Source organism: Pan troglodytes, chromosome 21 (genome assembly GCF_028858775.2).
Source record: "Pan troglodytes isolate AG18354 chromosome 21, NHGRI_mPanTro3-v2.0_pri, whole genome shotgun sequence".
Lineage (NCBI taxonomy): Eukaryota > Metazoa > Chordata > Mammalia > Primates > Hominidae > Pan > Pan troglodytes.
In genome coordinates, this window is record NC_072419.2 from 65,111,085 (window position 1) to 65,124,796 (window position 13,712).

At 51.4% G+C, this 13,712-nt stretch overlaps 1 long non-coding RNA gene and 2 other non-coding genes across 5 annotated transcripts in view; all 3 read right to left on the reverse strand.

Moving 5' to 3' along the window:
- Positions 1-934: 934 nt before the first annotated feature.
- Positions 935-1,013, reverse strand: MIR296 (microRNA mir-296). The gene has a single exon (NR_035725.1). It is a non-coding gene; the product is annotated as a microRNA mir-296 (primary transcript).
- Positions 1,014-1,545: 532 nt separating this feature from the next.
- Positions 1,546-1,632, reverse strand: MIR298 (microRNA mir-298). Its single transcript, NR_035726.1, has one exon. It is a non-coding gene; the product is annotated as a microRNA mir-298 (primary transcript).
- Positions 1,633-2,230: 598 nt separating this feature from the next.
- Positions 2,231-13,712, reverse strand: part of LOC129138217 (uncharacterized) — a 32,964-nt gene continuing 21,482 nt past the window's right edge. For all 3 annotated transcript variants that reach the window (XR_008541326.2, XR_010154140.1, XR_008541324.2), the window contains one exon: positions 2,231-2,557. This is a non-coding gene — a long non-coding RNA (uncharacterized LOC129138217). The remainder of the gene's footprint in view (positions 2,558-13,712) is intronic.

Genomic DNA, 13,712 nt, shown 5'->3' on the forward strand with positions numbered 1-13,712 from the left:
CCACCAAGTCTTGTCCACACAGGGAGGGTCAGGCCACCCTGCCTGTCACACCCCAGTTGCCTTCCTGTCTTTTCATCTTTTTGCTCTGTCCATCCACTCATCCATTGGTCCGTCCAGCAATAACCTGAGACCTGCTCCGTCCTAAGTGTATGAGAGAGTTCTGCCCTTTGGGGTTTAGTCTGGTGGGGGAGACAGGCGTTAAGACAGTGAGCCCGCAACTCCCTGCTGCGCTAATGCCATGAAGGCAGGGCCAGCCGCAGCAAGAGGAATCACAGTGGGGACAACTGGTTCCACGCAGGAGTTGAGGGTGCCACGTTTCCAGCATGACCCCCAAGCAGCCACCATGAGTCAGAAGCAACCCAAGACCGTCAGACACTGCGCACTTGCTTCGAGGACTCTAGCAAGCAGAGCTGGGCTCTATGAAGAATAAATAAAAGAGCAAACATCCACCACTCTTTCTACACAAGTTTATTAGGCACCTGCTGGGTATCACGTGTGGAGACAAGCTGGACAACGTAACAATCCGCAAGGCAGCTACGGCCTTGCCCCGGAGCTCCCAGTCTAGCAGGGGTGGAAAACAGGTAAGCCCCCCAGCGGAAGCCCCAGACCCGGCATGCTGTGAGGTCGGGGAAGGAGCGGGGGCTTTCCCGAGGAGGCGTCAGTGAGGGTGGAGAGAGCCTCCGGAAGGGGAGCGGGCACCGGCGAGGGTGGCACCGCATCCTGCAGGTGCTCGTGGCTGAGGCTGGGAGGTAGGTAAAACTCCCGGCAGTGGGGACCCACGGGAGACTGTGGCAGAGGCGCGGCAAGGCGAGGTCACCATTCCCCAGGGCCCGGCCGCCCCAGGGGACTCAGCAGCTGACATGACAGGGGCCCCTCTTGTATCGACTGTCCTGTCTCCACTCCTGGCACACAGCTGCGGGTGCAGAGCTCTTCAGAGCCCTTCAGGAGAGCCTCCACCCAACCCTCTGAATTAGGCACAACAGGATTGAGGGGGGGCCCTCCGGAAGGGTCCTTTCTCCTCACCTCCCACATGAGGCTGGGCCTGATTTCACAATTTCACTCAGGATCTTCCCTCCTCAATCCTCCCAGCCCTGTCCCATCTCAGTGGCCTGTGGTGGACCCCGGATCCACAGACACAGGCCCTCTGCGCACAAGGGCTCACGTGGTCCCCAGCCAAGGCCCCTACAGCACTTTCTACGGAGCCCTCTTCCCAAACATGCACATCCAACTTGCCTCTCAGCCACCCCGCCTCCATCTCAGCTCCAAGGCGGCCTTGGCAGCAGGCTCGGGGCGCCATGGAACGGTTCACTGCGTCTCTGCCCTGGCCTCACGTGCTGCCGGCTGGCCTTGCCATTCATCTTCTGAAGGCTATTCTCTGATGGCTCTGCTGGCCACCTTGATCTGAGTGGCAGGTCTGTGCTAACAATGTTTTGTGTGGGGCCCTGGGAGAAGAGTCCATGAACCACTGCCTAACTCAAGTGCTGCCACGGTGAAGCACCCCTGCCTAGTTCTGAACAGACGCAGCACATCAAAGGGGAGCCGGCAGCTCACTCCTGAGCAAAGCAGCAGGCTAGTTCCTCACAGTCAAGGAAAACCACTGGGAGAACCTCCCTGCTTCTGCTGAAGACCTGAGCTGCTTCTCCCGGGTCCCCCAGTGCTGACAGGCCTCTAGCATCAGGTCCATGTGGCTGATTCTGGAGATCTTTAGGAGGATGGGACTGGCTGTTGAGAACTGTCAGTATGAGTCTGTCTAGCTACTCTGCCTGGGAACATTCACTGAGACATAAAGAAGATATTAAATAGCTGGAAAATGAGGAACCCAGCTAGGGCTGGAGGGGAGGTCTTAGAGGATCATTCTGTAAGTGCTGCCGGGGAAGGAACAATGGTGAGGGCTCAGTCTGGCTCTCTCTAGGGTCCTCCTCAGGAGGAAGAAGACCACAAATCTAACCAGCCTAGCAGCCCCAGATACACAGAGCACATGTGGACAAAGCTGTGGCTGCCTGCATTCCATGGGATCATCTTGTATGCAGCAGTAAGAAGGGTCTGTTCTATGACTGCTCTGCTGCCTTTTTTTTTTTTTTAACAGCAGCTGGTTTGGAGTCTCCCACGTATTGCCTGAGGTGGTTTGGTGGTAACCAGCTAACAAAAATCCTTTCATTTTAGGTGCCTGTGGGTGGTGTGGTCGCCACCAAGAATGAGTCAAGCCATTTCTAAAGAATCCACAGTAGGCTCTGTCTGACAGGGTGCATCTGAGAGGGCCTGCCAGGCCTTTATTCAACACTAGATACGCCCCATCTCCAATTCTAATGGACATGTGCAGAAAATGTGATACAGAAACCTGCAGAGCAGCCAGTTCCCAGCGGACGTCAGAGATCAGCTCTTACCTCCACAAGGATCTTGCTCACCAAACTCTCTTTGCTTATCAAACCTTTCTTTCAGAGGGCAAAGGTTAACTCCCATCTAGAAGAGGTTGAAGTACTATGGTTTTCAAACCAGGAACGTGGCACTAATGAGGCGGAGCTCTGGAGAGGCACAGCTGCAGAAGGTTCCAGGGACCCTTGGGAGCAGACAGGTTTGGAATAAAAACAAAGAGAAAAACAGGGCAAAGGATTAACAATAGAAATGAAACCAGGCGCACACACACTCACCTGCGGCATGATCGCCTGTGGTCACACTCCAACTTGATATCTTGCTTCCAACGGCCAGAACGGCCATCAGTGGAACTTACTTTCACGGGCAATCTTTAGGCTGTTGTTTATTGTTGATTTAAGAGAGAAGCAGTTATGGTTTTGAAAACATGGCCCTTTTTCTGATGGGGGGAGAGCAGGTTTCAATGAAATGGGTGTGGAGTCCCAATCTCCAAGGCCTTTGTGTGTGATCTGAGAGAAGCCATCTGCCAGAGTCAACTTCTTCAGGGCCCTCAAGAACAGAGGGCAAGAAGCCAGGCTTAGATAAGCCTTTTCTGAAGCCCTCTGGCTGGCCAGAGAAAGGAGGCAGGGCTATGGTGCTCCACTGATCCTGTAGGGCCGGGGCAAGGAATGGGAACCCAAGCAGAAACCAGGCAACCAACCAGGATTGTTTCCATCATGAAACAATAGAGCAGGCAAACCCATCTACCTCTGGTCCCAACCTTTGTCACGGACAAAAAACCCAGACCCACACAGGTGACCACGACCTCAGTGTGAGGTAGAACAGCTGGGACCCGGACTCAGGTCCAACAGGTGCCCAGGGCAAAGGGGTCCTCGCACCCCGCCCCTGGTGACCCTCCCGGAAAAGGGGTGCTGAATGCTCATCCGTACTGCCTCTGTGGCTGTGCCATCTAGTGGGGAGGGGCTTGGGCACTCTGTGCCCCACCAGAGTCCCCAGGTCATCAATCACCAGAGTTCAGATGCCCGCTCCAGTGGGGGCACCAGGAATGGCAAAGAGATGCCTTCACGGTGTTGATGGTGTGCGCCAGCCACCCATGCACCTGACCTGGTGTTTCTGTCGTGGAACTGGAGATGCGGCGTTAGGCGCTGACCGCTGAGCCACACAGGTGGGGCTCACTTTCTCACCTATCAAGAAATATACATGGGAAACCCACAGAGCCCTGCCTCCTGGCCCAGCTGCCAAGACGAGGCTGAGCCGAGCCTCTAGAAGCACCAGGTAGACGAAGGGAGGGAGGCACCACAGTAACCGGAGCCATACATGGCACCTGGACACCTACCCCAGGGAGCTCTCCAAGGGTGCCCCACCTAAGGCCTATACCAGCTCTGACTATAGGCTGAGTCCCAAAGGGCCAAGGAAGATTCCAGAAGCACTAGTGAACCTTCTCTACACTGCCAAGCCAGAGGCCTCAGAGAAAGGCAGCCTCTCCCAGATGGACCCTGTATTAGTCCGTTTTCACACTGCTGATAAAAACAAACCTGAGACTGGGCAATTTACAAAAGAAAGAGGTTTAATTGGACTTACAGTTCCATGTGGCTGGGGAAGCCCCACAATCATGGCAGAAGGCAAGGAGGAGCAAGTCACATCTTACATGGATGGCAGCAGGCAAAGAGAGAGAGAGCTTGTGCAGGCAAACTCCCGTTTTTTAAAACCATCAGATCTCATGAGACTCGCTATCATGAGAACAGCACAGGAAAGACCCACCCCCATACTTCAATCACCTCCCACCCAGTTCCTCCCATGACACGTGGGAATTGTGAGAGTTACAATTCAAGATGAGATCTGGGTGGGGACACAGAGCCAAACCATATCAGATCCCCTTCAGTGAAAAGACCCCAGCTACCCAATGTGGGGCAGCTCAGCTCCTGCTCTCCCCGCTCTCTTCTTGCCACAAGAATCCCATCTCCTAGTCAGGGAGACCTTCAAGCCAGCAGGGCCCTGCTCAGAAGCCTCAGGGCTTCCCACTGCACTTGGAATCAGGCCCCAGGGCCATGGCCATGGGCTGCCCTTATGGTGCTGCCTCCTCAGCTACCCCAGCTCCTTCCCTGGCCCCTGCTCACTTCCTGCAGCCAGACTGGTTTCCTGCTTCCCTACAGCTCATGGCCAGTTCTTTCCCACCTCAGGGCCCTTCCACTGGCTGTCCCCTCTGTCCAGTGTGCTCTTTCCCCAGCTCCTGTGACTCGGCAGGCTCCTGACTCACCAGAGCCATCACCTCGGACCCCTCCATCAGCTCCATCATTTTCCAGGCAGCATTTGAGGGCCGTGGTTTGAAAGGCAACCTCTGGAGCCTGACCAGCCACTGGAGTTCAAATCCGGACTCCACGACTTTCCTGCTGTGTGGCCTTGGGCAAGCTATCTGACCTGTGCGTACCTCAGTTTTCCCATAAGTTTGCTATGAAGAGTAAATTAATGCATTTCTCTAATGCCTAGAACATGGTAGGCCCCATAAATCAGTAAGAGGAAGGGCTTCTCTGTGCCAAGAAGCCTGAGTGTGGGGCAGGCTGTGCAAGTATGGCTAACCCTAGCGTCCCTTGGAAGCCTACAGGAGGAGACTCACACTTCTTCAGAAGATGAGGGGATCTTCTGAGCCTTCATGTACATGGCCCTGAAGGAGTTAAGGCCTAGCTGTGGTCACAACTACCATGGATTCTTCTCTGAGGCCTGGATGAGCAAGAGAGAACTCTGACCCACTAAGGAAAAGGAGGGAATTCTGAATACGAATACAGATTAACTCAGGGGCCGCCTGAGGCCCACAACAGCCCCAACAGAAACTCCCCTCCTCCCTCACCTCCTCTCCTCTTGAAATCCTTGTGCTGAAAAGCAAGGCCCAGGTTTCATAGCAGCCTGGGCCTCCTCTGGCTTTCCTAAGTCATTCCTATCCCGACGAGAATGAGGGAGGCCGAGGGATGCACAGACGTTAAGTGGCTACGGTAACTGCCCTAGCCATTTTGTGTTTCTGCTCAGCTTACTAAGGGGCCCACCAGGAGGAAGGCAGGCAGCCATGATGGCTCCCCAGACCCGGCGATTCAATGCTCATCCATCAGCCCAGGTCTTCCAGACCAATGTCACAGCAAAGGCAAGGAGGCCCCGGCCAGAACTCAGTTGCTGGGTCCCTGCCCAATTCTGATGATGACCCTTGTTTCTTATAAGATAATAATAGCTCCACTTTACTGCAGGGAGAACAAGTGCAAATGCCTAAGGAGGCCAGGCCCCACTCAGAGATGAGTGACAGGCACAGGTGGTGGCAGGCACAGGGGTGCGTGTGCTGCTGGCCGAAAGGGGGCGGCCGCACCCCAGCTACGGTTGTCTATGGACAGGAAGAGGCAGGCCCCGGAAAACTAGAGGCTCCACTAGACCAGGAGAAGTCAAATGGCCAAAGGCTTCTGTAAAATCTGCTGACACTTAACTGTTGGCGGTCATCATCATTCATCCTTAAAAGAACTCCTGTGTGGTCGAAACACACCGTGTCTCTGGGTGAGAGCAGGCCTGGAGAGCAGCTTCCGGCTCCATCCCACAATGGAGGCTGGTCACCCATTAATTTGTACTATTAATAAAGGTGGTGAACATTTAGGGACACTTTTCTGAGTGTCAGGTGCTGCTTGTTCTTACTTAATTCTCTCCTGGCCCCTTCCCTGAAGTCAGGAAACTGCCTTGGCAGATAAATAAGTCGCCCCAAGGCCCCAGAGTGGAAAGTAGGTTGCTGAGGTTAGCGCTCACATCTCTCTGATGCCACAACAGGGCCCTGAACCACCAGCTCTGCTCCCTACGTGTTCCCGACCTAGGGCTGGGCTCTGACCTGGCTCCTCTGGCCCTGTCCTTGGTGCTTTCACACAGTTCTGTCCGCCCCTGGCCCCAGCACCTGCGCTCTTGCCTGCCTGCCACCCCTGGCGCCTACTGTTTCCTCATATGATCCTCCCTGCTCCCTCTTCACGGGCACTTCCCAGGCTGGCTTCTTCCCAGGCCTTAATCCCACTCAGCTCTCCTGGCCATATCTAGCCACGGCAATGCAGTGGCCTCCAAATCCCCCTGCCCCTCCATCCTGCTGCCAACTGAGCTTCCATTTGGCCTGTGACATTTAAAAATATCTGTCCAGCCTTGGCGTATAGAACCTAATATCCCCAGCTGTTTAAATACCACTGCCTCATTCGGCCCCCATGCCTGTGCGTCCAATAAAAGCAGAAACTGACCCTGAACACGGGGCCACTGGAACCCTCTATTCCAATCATGCCGTTCTTAATTTGGCTCCTTTGTCAAATGGGTCATCAGTGAGAGCCAGTTCCTGCCCCTACAAGGAGAAGGCTAGCAGGGGCTTGGGGGGCTTTGGAGAGGCAGGTCAAGGTGTGGCCATCTGTATGCCTGTGACGGGCGCACATGCCTGGAGCATGCGGTGATGTCCGCCACAGCTGTCCTCCATCCCCCCGTCTCCCGACCCCAGTGGGCCCCACGGCCTTGCTATTAATACAGTGCAAAGAGGCCCAGCAGCTGGCCGGGGCCAGGTCTTTCCACATGGATGGTGACAACTGCCATCACCCTGGATGTGGGCTCTGCACGTTCCCAATGTGCCTTCTGTCAGAAGGGGCAGAGCTGCAGTCCGCTGGGGTACTGTCTGCGGAAAATGTCCACTCTGACTTGGCAATGGGGGAAATCACCAATGATCAACTTGGGAGTCATGAAAGGGGGCTCAAAAGATGAGTGGTCGCTTTAGAGCACTCCTAGTGCTCACAGGAACAAGGGTCTGCTCCCCTAACCGCGCCATCAGCCTGCATTTGCATGGAGGCCCCAGGCCACAGGCTTCTTCTCTCATCATCGATACATAGGTCCAGCACAATGCCCAGCACAAACATGCAGCCAAGTACACACCTATGCAGCGAGGAAATCCCCCACAGGGAGATACAGAGAAAGGCTTCATTTTCCTGACACGCTCTCTTTGGGGAGGAAGAGGTTGGCTTCAACATATCCTAAAAGAACCCATGAAGAACGAACTGTTAGGTGGGTCAGAGCCACAAATCCAGAAGAGAAGAACCCACTCTGCTGTCCACAACTGCCAGGGGTGGAACACTATCATTTCTGGGATTTGCTGTGAAGGGCTCCAGAAGAAAAGGTGTGGTGACAGAGGAAACCAGAGCAGCAGAAGCTGACGGGCAGCGCAGCTGCGCTGGCCTCCTCTCTGCCTTGGTGTGCTTGAAAATTTCCATAACAACAAGTTTAAAAATACACATGTGAAAAATTGTTCAACAAATATTTACTGAGGGCCTAATATGTGCTAAGAACTCTTCTGAGGGTTCTTAATTTGTATAGAAAGAAGAAAGGTGAGCAAAGTCCCACCATGCTGGTCAGCAGCAGCTCAGCCTCAAAACAACCTCCTTTTGCCATAGCACAGCAGGCCCACCCCCAAATGCCCTGGGTTGGTTTCAGCTGTCCCATGCCACTGACCCATGGAGGCAGTCCGAATACGTACTTTTAAAATTTAGTATTTAAAAATACTATCATTCAACCCCTGTGACCCTATGCAGCCCAACCCGAGAAAGAACACAGCCAAGAACTTCATCTAGCAGAATGTCCTTCTCCCACTCCTTGTGGTCTCCCCTGCCAGAAGAAACCAAATGCAGAAGCTGAGTTTATCATATGCTCGCTGTAAACATTTTATCACGCATGCATTACTTGGTTTTGCCTGCTTTTGAACTTGATGAAGAGAGCATTGTACTTTCTGGCATCCTATCAAGAACAGAGAGCACTATGGGAGAACAGACCCAGCTCCCCTCACCCAATCCCCAGAAAAGCTGGGAGTGAGAACAGAGGTGAGTGGATGGGTTCTGTGAGAGGCCTTCTGGCTGGAACACTGCTTCAGAGCACGCCAGCAGGAAGTGAGAAGTGCCCGGGCTCATCTCGCTGGGGCTCGGGACACAGCTCTACCGACTGTTTCTTGGCTGCGTCTGCAAACATAAACATGTGAAGTGGGAGCAAATGTCATGGTAAAGGCAGATCAAGACAACTCCATCTGTTGACTTATTATTAGACAACAAATGTCATGGGAAGAAAATGTGCCCCAAGTAATTTAGCCCCGTTGAAACTCAACAGGCTTCCGCTGGTTGGAATGAGAACTCTTCCTACCTCTCCTTAGCTAAGAGGCACCTGACCAGACACTGGGAGCAAAACCTCATGTATCCCCTTTGGTGGGAAATCTTTGTGTCCTAGAAGACCATCTCTCACCATCTCTCCTAGAGTCCAGATGAGCATTTCTCAGGTCAATGAAGAGACTGGGTGGATGGGGACAGGATCAAGGAGGTGCTCAGGGCTGCACCTGGAGGGACATCAGCCACGCTGCCATTTCCAGAGCATGCACTTGTCTTCATGAGTATTTTTAAAATACTTAACCAGACGCCAGGGATACTGGTAATCTTTCAATAGCAGTTGTACAATTTTCCTTTAAAAACCAATGTATTTACATAAAAAAATAGCTGACTTAGAGAGAAGCGTGAAGTGCAGTTCAGTATTGGAATATGGCAAAAACCGTGAAGGTGGTGTGAAAATAATTGAAGTCAGCAAAAATGACCTCGATATTCCTAAAGGAGTGGAATTTTTGTTCTAATTTCTAAGGTACTTTTGCACTTAGATGGTTTTAACTGTAGTCTCTGCCAACAAAGGCCACTCATAACCCTAGGCCAGCAACCCCCAGTCTGAACGGACCCCTACCCTGTTCAAGGCCCAGAGCTGTGGGGCATCCCAGCCCTGCTAGAAGAGGCTGCAATGCTCCCGGCATGGACGAGAGGGGAGCATGGAAGCCCAGAGTCCCTGCCACTGCTGCTGCTGCATAAAGCCACGACAACTGGTGGCCACAGGCCTTGTGTCTCTCAATCAGCAGCCCCAAGAAAGGTCTCTGAGAGTGCGCCATTCTCTTTCTCCTGAGCTTGCTCTTTTGCTTACCTTTAGACGATGACTTCAGCGAGAAAGACAGATGAGCAAATGTCACTTTCATGCAGATAGTTCACCCAACTGCATAAGTGCTCTCAATGGGAGAACTTTCAGCACACTGAAGTCTATTTAAAAATAGTGGGAGAAGGGAAGTTACTTCTCTTTTAAAAGTGCTAATAATAATAACATTAATATGAATTATTTGTAGAGTTATGTGACTGAACATATACATTTTTTTGCAATGTTGTCATACTACTATTAACAACACTGCTGCTGTCATGATGGGAGGGCTGGGGGCCCAAACAGCCTGCTCTGCCCCTGTCATCCCAGCATCCCCCTGGTTAGCGCTGCCTTTCATGCATAAAAATGTCCCAGGTGGATGACAAATGTTATGGTAACCCTAGTTATACACCATGACTAACTCATCTATGCCTACAACTCATCTATGCCTACGAGTGGGCAGGGGGAGGGTTTGGGGCCAAAGGGGAACAGGGACCTGAATTTCAAAGGCTGGAGAGCATTCTTTAAATTGTGGCCATTCCCGGCTTAAACTATTTAGATCCTGGATTAGCAGAGGGGATCTGGGTTTAAAATGATCAGATGGTGAGGGAGAGATACATGATTTATAATCGGGGAGAGATGCATGGTTTATAATTGGGGCACTATTAAGAGTTTTCCAATGGCAGTTTGAACTATGTTACTTCTTTCTTTTCTTCCTTTTTTTTTCTTTTTTTAGACAGAGTCTCACTCTGCCACCCAGGCTGGAGTGTAGTGGCGTGATCCTGGCTCCTGGATTCAAGCAATTCTCCTGCCTCAGCCTCCCGAGTAGCTGGGACTACAGGGGCGCGCCACCATGCCTGGCTTTTTTTTTTTTTTTTGTATTTTTAGTAGAGATGGTGTTTCATCATGTTGCCAGGCTGGTCTTGAACTCCTGACCTCAAGTGATCTGCCTGCCTCAGCCTCCCAAAGTGCTGGGATTACAGGTGTGAGGCACCGCACCTGGCTGAACTATGTTATTTCTAAAACAGCTCAGTCACCTTCATGAAGGACTAAAAGAAACTGGACACAGAACCTGGGATACACTTGGCCTCTCTTTTCTAACATCTTTTAGTTAGGTTTTCCCTAGCCCTCTCCTTGTGGCAAATTTCTGAGATATATTTCACTGAAGTTCAACTTCTTTTCTTGACAGGCTAGAGAAAATATTGATGAAGCCAAGGTCATGGGCCTCAGAAACCCAGCCCCACAAGCAGAGCAGGAAAACAGCTCCATGCCCTCTCTCCTGACTCATAGAGGGCCTGGGGATGCTACAGGTCTTACTGTCTCCTCTACCAGAAAGAAGAGGGTAGTGCTAGCAGGGGATGGGAGACAAATACTCAGGCCCTGCTGGTGGGGACACACTGGTTGCCTCGTAGAGAAGTGCAGTGTAGCCAAGGCTCTGTGTTGGCCTATGAGCAGCAGCTCCACTGCTTGATATCATCTCCAGAGAAACACTTGTGACATTTACATGGAGGTGTGTACTACGACATGGTCGGCAGTGCAGTTTCTAACAGGGACAAATTGGCAAGAGCTGAATGCACGTCGACAGGGATGTGACTGCTGACTGTCTTTATTCAGCCCAGACGATGAGGTGATGGTGAAATAGAACAAGGCAAATCCTACAGGAATCAGCAGGAAAGGGTCTCCAAGACATGTAGATAGATGAAAAGGCTGCAATGTGAAGCCCAATGAAACACATGAAACTATGTTTGTGTTTTTCAAGATGAAATCCTCTATGGAAACCCATTATTTGTGAAGTTGGTAACCTCTGGGGGACTTGAGAGGTGATGTATGAAAACTGTGGCTGGTGCAGGGTCATCAAAGCAGACATTAGCCTTAGCTTTATCGAATATTTTAAAGCTATTAGATAATACATGTAATTCATATAATTGCATGTGCAGTTACACATTATAGTTAAGAAGTCATGGCTGGGAGAAGCTGCTGATATGTTATCAGTTTCACAGTGTAGACATCTTGAAAAAGGATCTCGAGAAAAATGAACTTCCCTTTCTTGTACCTTAATGCTCCTATTTTAGGGGCCAATTTTAAGTAATAACTGGTGCTTTTGGAACAACCAAGAGAAAAAGAGAGTGCCACCAAGTCCTACTGGCTTTAGCCTTGGCCAAACCCTTCCCGGCTGCCATGTGGACTTTGCCAGGCTGATTACTAAAGACATGGTATAGTCTATTTCTACCTTCCAAACCACTTCTAGCCAGCTCTTGCTTTGCTCTTTCTTTAATAAGGAGCTGGAGGAATGTCAGTTCTAAAGTGATCAAGAAAAGAATGTGAAGCTGTGAACTGTCCATTTGGTTGCTGACAAAAAATAGATCTGATATCAAGGGGGCTGACATCTGAGCCCTTGGCTCATGTTCCACCTTCACGGGAAGATTCTCTGCTTGGTGTAGTAAACAATTGAGGGATAGAACTAGGACTAGAAAAATTCAGTCTAAGAGTGGCTTTACCACTAACCAGCTGGTCCCACCTCTCTAAGCCTCAGTTTCCTTACTTGTAAAATAAAAGGGCTGAGACTTGATCTCTCCAGTGCCATCCAGCTCCAGGATGACTTCTGTTGATAATGACTTTGGTTGGAAACTCAATTTGGAGTGCTCCTCTCTTGTCTCCCACTTAGCACTAGACTTTTTCTGCTTCTATGACAGCCTTTCCACTGTGCCCAAGACCTAGAACATCTTTCTACCTGTCTGATACCTTGTCTTGATACCTTGTCACGTGCAGCCTAAAGGCACCTTGTTCTCAACAGACCAAAGGCAGAACTCTTGGCCCCACCACCCCACTCAACATGGCAGAGCTCCTGGCCCCACCACCCCACTCAACATGGCAGAGCTCCTGGCCCCACCGCCCCACTCAACATGGCAGAGCTCCTGGCCCCACCGCCCCACTCAACATGGCAGAGCTCCTGGCCCCACCGCCCCACTCAACATGGCAGAGCTCCTGGCCCCACCGCCCTACTCAACATGACAGAGTTCCTGGCCCCACCGCCCCACTCAACATGGCAGAGCTCTTGGCCCCACCACCCCACTCAACATGGCAGAACTCATGGCCTCCTGCTACCTCACACCTGGGCCTCTTTCCCTGCTTCTCTACCTCAGTGAAAAGTACTAGCTTCCATCTAGTTCTACCTGGGTGTCATCCTGACACAGCCAATTCCCCACATCCATGTTATCACCAAGCCTTGTAAGACACTCTCCTAAATAACTCTAAAAGCCACTCTCACTATCCTCAGCTTTATGTATTTCTAAAACCAACCACCTCCCTAGACCCAGCTACTATCAACTCTAGCTTCCTCTCAAATTCCATCCCCGTACTCTGTGGCCAGAGAGGTCTTTAAAATAGACAACTTGATTTTGGTCCCTCATGGCCATCAGGACAAAGGCTTCCCATGGTTTATGGCTGTTCAAGACAACAGAAAGACTGCAGTTTAACCTGTTGGGCCCAGAGATCCCTGCCCAGCCCTCCAGATTCATCTCTGTTCTCCAGCTCTGCTGACCTGTGAGTTTCCCTAACAGGCTTAGCTCCTTTCCGCCAGAGAGCTGGCAAATACACTATTCCTCGCTTGGAACTGCACCACCCTCTGGCTACTCCTCAACTTGGAACTGCACCAACCCCCTGCTGCCACATGCTCACCCTTCAGTTCTCAGCTCAAGTGTGCACGTATCACTTTTTCAGTAAAGTATTCCCTGCCTTGCCCAAATATAGGGTGGCTTCTTCTGCTGTATACTCAGGGGGAAAAAAACAAAAGAACATGTTTCTTTTCCAGTGTCCTTAGCTTAGGTTATAATGAGACCCTCCTTAGTGCGATGACTCATTATTTCCAGATCCCCCTCACTGCATGCATTCACCATTGTATTCCCAGTGCCTCGCAGAGTACAGGACCTAGAATGGGCATCCAGTGCAGTTGTGCAGACCAAACTCTACAGCTTCTAAGGCTTTCCATTAAGAATCCACTAAAAGAGAACTGGAAAGTGAAATTAAAAAAAAAATCCAACTCGACTGCCAACTCCAACTTTATTTTAGGCTCTTTCTGCATGGCTGGGCTCCTCAAAATCCTGCCCCCTCACTCTCTCACCTCTTGGCCATTACCACCACCATACCACCACCACCACCACCGCTATACCACTATCATAACCACCACCACCACATCACCATCATCACCACCACCACCATCACCACCACCACCACACCACCATCATCACCACCACCACCACCACACCACCATCATCACCACCACCACCACACCACCATCACCACCATCACCACCACCACCACCACACCACCATCACCACCACCGCCACACCACCATCATCACCACCGCCACACCA